Source organism: Carassius carassius, unplaced genomic scaffold (genome assembly GCF_963082965.1).
Source record: "Carassius carassius unplaced genomic scaffold, fCarCar2.1 SCAFFOLD_61, whole genome shotgun sequence".
Taxonomy (NCBI): Eukaryota; Metazoa; Chordata; class Actinopteri; order Cypriniformes; family Cyprinidae; genus Carassius; species Carassius carassius.
Window position 1 is genome coordinate 293,317 of NW_026775074.1, and position 7,237 is coordinate 300,553.

Here is a 7,237-nt window from a genome sequence, read left to right on the forward strand (position 1 = left end):
TGGTTCCAGGAGGGTATACCTTGTGTCAGGATGGCATTAAAATTTTGGGTGTTCGCTTTTTCAAGGTGAATAGTGCACAACAAAATTGGGAGGGGCTGTTGGAATCTTTACAGTCTAAAGTAAGCCGGTGGAGTGTTAGGGATCTGTCACTATGGGGTAGAGTACAGGTAGTGAAGGCAGATGTGTTGCCCAGTATTAACTATCTGGCTTATGTTTTTCCCCTACCTTTTTGGCAGGGGAGGAGAATGGAGAAGTTGATTTTTTCTTTTATTTGGAGAGGGAGGACTGAGTTAGTATCAAGAGCGCAGATGTTACGTCCTCTGGGTGAGGGAGGCAGAGGGGTGCCATGCCTCCCTTGGAAGGTTACGGCTTTGTTTATTGCTTTTGCAGCTCGCCTAGTGGTACAGGCTCTAGAGCATAAAGCACATGTGTTGGCTCACTTTTGGTTGGGCTGGCCTTTGAGGCATTTAACAGGGTGGAGTAATAGGGTACCTTGGTCACTGGATAGGCCTGAACATTATAAAGTGGCGGCAGACATCATTAAAGGGAATCCTTGGTGCTTGGAAGAGTCACTGTTGTTAAATCATAGGAAGCTGTATGATAGGTTGAAGGAGAGCTCTGTTAAGGAAGCTAGAGAGGCAGGGCCTCCAATTGAAGTGAACTGGTTGTCCTTGCAACCAGATTATTTGGTAGGGAGGTGTAAGGATGTGAACTGGTTGGCAGCATTAGGGAGGCTTCCAGTACGGGAGCGTTTATATAGGCATGGTCAGGGCAGATCTCCTTTGTGCCCAGTGGGTTGCGGGGAAGAAGAGACAATTGAGCACGCCTTGTGGTCATGTCCAGGAGCAGTGGCTTTATGGAAAGCAGTCACTGGCTGGTGGAGAAAGTGGGGAGGACCATTGATTACCCGGGACTTAGTGTTGTATGGAGTAGGGTTGGGAAATATAGAGAACAATCAGAGAAGAGTAGTATGGGTTACTATCTCAGAAGGGAAGCGTATCTTATGGGACTGGCGACTAAGGTGCCTGAGGAAGCAGTTGCCTGGTTTAGAACCTCAAAAGTTATTTTCAACACTTTTGGCTAGTTTGGTGAAAGAGGTAAATGGGTATAAGGTCGTTCATGGGGAGGAGGGGATGAGGGCTGTATGGGGGGGGCTCCCTCGGGTAGGGGTGGGATAAAGTCTTGGGTGTTAAAAATTTAGTACTGGTTATGAGGTTCTGATTGTAATGTGTTGTATCTTCACTTTATGAAATGATTTTTGAGTTCGGAATGATTTTTTAGTTCTGTAGGCTTGGGACATGTATGTTCAGAAAATATGTATGCCTTTGTTGCAAGTGATTAATTTGTAAATTTGTATGAGTGTATGGATTTAATAATAAAAAAAAAAAAAAATCTGTTCTTATCAGTTTAATATCTGATACGTCCCCCATCCGGGGACTACATATTAAATGGATTTTTAGATCACGGAGCTGGAGCCGGGGCTTGCTCTGTCCACTCCAAGCATCGGCCTGGTATTGCAGTGTCTCCAGGAACGGTGTGCTTTCCCTTTTTGGGGATTGCCGTTTATTGTGTCGAATAGCAGAACAAGGAATGAGATCTGCCATGCTGTGGTGTATTGCAAACTTTTTTCAAGCACCGGCCCATGAGCTTGGCAGTTTCCAGGCCAGTAACGGAAGGCACCCGTCCTTCCTTTCCTGGAGGGGGGCTAACCGTTGGTGTGGACGGTAGAGACGCAAATCATACCTCTGGCTGACCGCCTGGGCCTTCATACTTACCTGGCAGGGGAGACACCATGATCAAGAAGGCGGTTCACCCAGGGCGAGGCTTGCCCATTGCACTCCGGCCATGCTGACCTCTGCGAATTCCCCAAATGCGGGAATCTCGACTGCATAATTTATGGTAGTGGGGGACTGCGTTCGCGCTCTCCCCTGAAATTCTTGGTGAAACAAAGCAGAAGAGGTTTTTTCCAGGTTTTTTTTTTTTTTTTGCGTTTCAGAATGGGGAGTTCTGTCACATGCGAGGTATGTGTTGTGCGCCTGTGAAACAAAGTCAGTTACACTCTTGAAAAATCGGACCCTGGTGGGTGGTTCAGTTCGAATATAGCACAGACCTTACTTTGAAAGTCGATTGGACTGACTGCAGCCTAGCTGTAGCTGTCTCCATGTTGTTTGGTTGTCCTTTTTCAATTGGTATTAATTTTGTTGTCGCTTACAGCGCCACCGAGTGGCCTGTCGCAGCGCCCTTTTTCACCTTGCTTCTGACTGAGCCCCTGCACAGGTGTGCCGATTTGGGTGAAGGGATCTCATTCCTTCCTGGAGTTATAGCCATTCGAGCCATCTCGGACACGCCACGTTAGCACGTTTTGAGGTCCCCTCGCCAAGGTGAATGGAAATTTCCACTTTTTTGGGATGATTATTGACAGGCAGACTCCAGAGAAGCTTTCTGTGCTGCTTTGGGTGGGACTGGGCCAAATACCTGGCGCTAGGTTCCAAAAGAAGGTTTTCGACAAAATCCCAAATACCCGAAAATTTTGTCAGAGCGACGAGCCAATCTGAGACCTGCGTCTGGTTCGGCTCGAGCCAAGGATTCCCATTACATAAGGCACGTGGCTCTGCGACGAACCGTTTGGGAGTTACGAGCGATGCCGTACTTTCCGTCACTGCAGTGCCAGCGTCAGGCCGAGCGTGACGAGTCCCGGTGACGTTGCAGACAGGGGAGGGTACTACCATCCCCCAGCGTTTTTAGGTCCCCCAGACTTACCAAAGCCGAGATGGGCATCGCCGTGTCCGGCTTCCTGCCCGCTGCGTCTTAGCGGCATCGCTTCTCGGCCTTTTGGCTAAGATCACGTATCTTGTCAGACGGTTTAGACTGCGATCGCCTCTTGGAGGTTTCCTGACTCGAGATCTTTTTATATCTTGAGTCACACAACTTCGAGAGGTACATTGAACTCTGCTGCTTCGGGCTCCAACACGTTTTAAGGTAAGGTCTTTTAATTATTTATTTGGTTATTTATTATTGTATTTATTGTTGTTTTAAGTTTCTAGGCTGTTGGTGCCTCCATCATGTCGGCTGCCCGTGCCGGCGTGCGGAGGCACCACAGCGTGTGCTTTTGTTTTAAAGAGGTGAATGGCCAGCTCCTAGGGATGTCACGTCTTGACTTCTCCAGAAAGTCCTTTTTTTTTTGGAGCGTCCATTCAGGTATAAGTTTGAGGGCTCGTGTACGTGGGTTAAGGGGACCTGCGCGCTGACCCCAAAAAAATTTGGACGGACGCGGCGTCGATGTCTGCCGGCCCACGGGAGACCCCTGACCGGCGCAGGAGGATCTGGACCCCCGAGGGGCCCCGCGGAAGCCCACCCAAATTTGAGGCCCCTACATGCCATTCAGCACTTCTCCACAGGGTGGCGCACGGAGCAGTACACCTCAGGTTTAAAACAGTGGCATTTACCCGAATGGGGGGTGTACGATTTTTTTGCCCACGAAACCTATATTTGTCCATTTGACCTTTAAAGTTACAGAATGACCATGGAACCGATGCGGACCCCCATCGGACCCCCAACCCGGGTCCCACGAACCCATTATTTGTCCATTTGACCATTATATTCACACAATGACTGCGGATCATCTGCAGACCCCTTGCGGACCCCCACCCTGGGTCCCACGAACCCCGTATTTGTCCATTTGACCATTATATTCACACAATGACTGCGGATCATCTGCGGACCACTTGCGGACCCCCACCCTGGGTCCCACGAACCCACTATTTGTCCATTTGACCATTATGTTCACACAATGACTGCGGATCATCTGCGGACCACTTGCGGACCCCCACCCTGGGTCCCACGAACCCACTATTTGTCCATTTGACCATTATATTCACGGAATGACCACGGATCACATCCGGAACATTTGCGGACATATCCAAAATTGTGGTGAATGTTAACCAAAATGTCACAGATTTTGCCAAGCTGTAACTCCGCCAAAACGGGGCCAAACTGCACCAAACTCGGGTCAGAGTAAAACCTCCAGAAGGCCTACCGAACACCGATGCCCCCCCATCCATAACACCCCGGGGGGCGGAGTTATTGCCCCACACATTTTTGATAGTCAAATGGAAGTCAAATGGAATGGAAAGAGACCTAGCAACTTGAAACTCGGTGACTTGATAGCCCTCAAAGGGCCCTCTCTGAAGCCACTTCCCCCAAGTCGATAGACCCCCGGGGGCCAGAGATACGGGCCCGCAAATGCAAGAAGTCCCAAAATTTGACCGGCAATAACTCACCCAAAAAGAGAGGAAAAAACACCAAACTCAGGTCAAAATTAGACCTTTGGGAGCTCTATCCGACTACACCAGCCCCATGTTCCTATGACCCCGGGAGTCCGAGTTACGGCCCCACAAAATGTGGAATTTGAACCGTTATAACTCAGGAACCGGAATACCCAGGAACTCGAGGGTGGTCGCATACGGTAGGCTCCTCGATCTTCTAGGGATCCCCCGAATTTTAGCCTCGGGGTCCACCGCTTCGCGGAGATATTAGCAAAACAATAGTACCATCCACCCCCCTCATACCTACTCATCCATGCCGGCCAGGGTACACCCTCCCTGGCTAGAAAAGGCAGCTCGAGGGGGGTGGAAGTCGGAAGAAAATTTTTTTTTGGAGGCCTAGAGAAAACAGTTGTACTGTACACAGGGCACTCAAAGGAATCCATTTTTGTAAGTTTTATCCCATAATACTGTAGAAATATGCATAGAAAAAATGTTGGATTTTGGTTCATTTGCACCACAAATGTTGCAAGTCTTGCAGTATATTAAATAGCAATATTTTTTATTGTCAGTCTATTTCTCAAATCACTTCTAGTCTAATGAACTACACATGGGGCTATTTCATTTGTCACTTAACAGTTACTTTATTTAAAAATCTTCCTAATTCCAATTTATCCATAATGTATTGTAAAATACGTTTTATAAAACAAGAGTGCACACTTTGCAGTCTATTTCTCATTCCACTTTTAGTCCAAACAACTTCAAATGGGACTATTTCCTTGGTCACTGACCAGTCTATTTCTCATTCCACTCATAGTCTAATGAACTACATATGGCACTATTTCATGGATCACTTGCCAGTCTATTTCTCATTAATTTTCTAGTCTAATAAACTACATATGGCACTATTTCCTTGATCACTTGCCAGTCTATTTCTCATTCAAAACTTTTAGTCTAATAAACTACAAAAAGTACTATTTCCTTGGTCACTTACCAGTCTATTTCTCATTCCTTTTCTAGTCTAATAAACAATACATTTCACTATTTCAGTCTATTTCTCATTCAACTTCTAGTCTAATAATCAGTTTAACTGGTGATGATGATCGGCCTGAATAAGTTTGAAATAGAAGTGTATTAATGTGAAAACATATGGCACTATTTCATGGATCACTTGCCAGTCTATTTCTCATTCATTTTTATAGTCTAATAAACTACATATGGCACTATTTCCTTGATCACTTGCCAGTTTATTTCTTATTCAAACTTTTAGTCTAATAAGCTACAAAAAGTACTATTTCCTTGGTCACTTACCAGACTATTTCTCATTCCTTTTCTAGTCTAATAAACAATACATTTCACTATTTCAGTCTATTTCTCATTCAACTTCTAGTCTAATAATCAGTTTAACTGGTGATGATGATCGGCCTGAATAAATTTGAAATAGAAGTGTATTAATGTGAAAACATATGGCACTATTTCATGGATCACTTGCCAGTCTATTTCTCAGTAATTTTATAGTCTAATAAACTACATATGGCACTATTTGCTTGATCCCTTGCCAGTCTATTTCTTATTCAAAACTTTTAGTCTAATAAACTACAAAAAGTACTATTTCCTTGGTCACTTACCAGTCAATTTCTCATTCCTTTTCTAGTCTAATAAACAATACATTTCACTATTTCAGTCTATTTCTCATTCAACTTCTAGTCTAATAATCAGTTTAACTGGTTATGATGATCGGCCTGAATACATTTGAAATAGAAGTGTATTAATGTGAAAACATATGGCACTATTTCATGGATCACTTGCCAGTCTATTTCTCATTTATTTCATAGTCTAATAAACTACATATGGCACTATTTCCTTGATCACTTGCCAGTCTATTTCTTATTCAAAACTTTTAGTCTAATAAACTACAAAAAAGTACTATTTCCTTGGTCACTTACCAGTCTATTTCTCATTCCTTTTCTAGTCTAATAAACAATACATTTCACTATTTCAGTCTATTTCTCATTCAACTTCTAGTCTAATAATCAGTTTAACTGGTTATGATGATCGGCCTGAATAAGTTTGAAATAGAAGTGTATTAATGTGAAAACATATGGCACTATTTCATGGATCACTTGCCAGTCTATTTCTCATTCATTTTTATAGTCTAATAAACTACATATGGCACTATTTCCTTGATCACTTGCCAGTTTATTTCTTATTCAAACTTTTAGTCTAATAAGCTACAAAAAGTACTATTTCCTTGGTCACTTACCAGACTATTTCTCATTCCTTTTCTAGTCTAATAAACAATACATTTCACTATTTCAGTCTATTTCTCATTCAACTTCTAGTCTAATAATCAGTTTAACTGGTGATGATGATCGGCCTGAATAAATTTGAAATAGAAGTGTATTAATGTGAAAACATATGGCACTATTTCATGGATCACTTGCCAGTCTATTTCTCAGTAATTTTATAGTCTAATAAACTACATATGGCACTATTTGCCTGATCCCTTGCCAGTCTATTTCTTATTCAAAACTTTTAGTCTAATAAACTACAAAAAGTACTATTTCCTTGGTCACTTACCAGTCAATTTCTCATTCCTTTTCTAGTCTAATAAACAATACATTTCACTATTTCAGTCTATTTCTCATTCAACTTCTAGTCTAATAATCAGTTTAACTGGTTATGATGATCGGCCTGAATACATTTGAAATAGAAGTGTATTTATGTGAAAACATCCTAATTTCAAGTTATTCAAAATATAGTAAAATATGTTTTTATTAAACATTTTATGTATAGAAATACTATATATTTATTATGTATTTATTACATATACCTTTTTATTTACACACACATTATATAAATATGTTTAAATTATTTTTATTACATGTAATATATATATGTGTGTGTGTGTGTGTGTGTGTGTGAGTGTGTGTGAGTGAGTGTGTGTAAAGTAATGACACCTTAATTCAATTTCA

At 42.6% G+C, this 7,237-nt stretch overlaps 2 non-coding genes across 2 annotated transcripts; both read left to right on the top strand.

Annotated features, from left to right (window-relative positions):
* Positions 1 to 1,363: 1,363 nt before the first annotated feature.
* Positions 1,364 to 1,545, top strand: LOC132134722 (U2 spliceosomal RNA). Its single transcript, XR_009429731.1, has one exon. It is a non-coding gene; the product is annotated as a U2 spliceosomal RNA (small nuclear RNA).
* A 222-nt stretch (positions 1,546 to 1,767) lies between these two features.
* On the top strand, positions 1,768 to 1,931 carry LOC132134767 (U1 spliceosomal RNA). The gene has a single exon (XR_009429761.1). It is a non-coding gene; the product is annotated as a U1 spliceosomal RNA (small nuclear RNA).
* Positions 1,932 to 7,237: the final 5,306 nt, after the last annotated feature.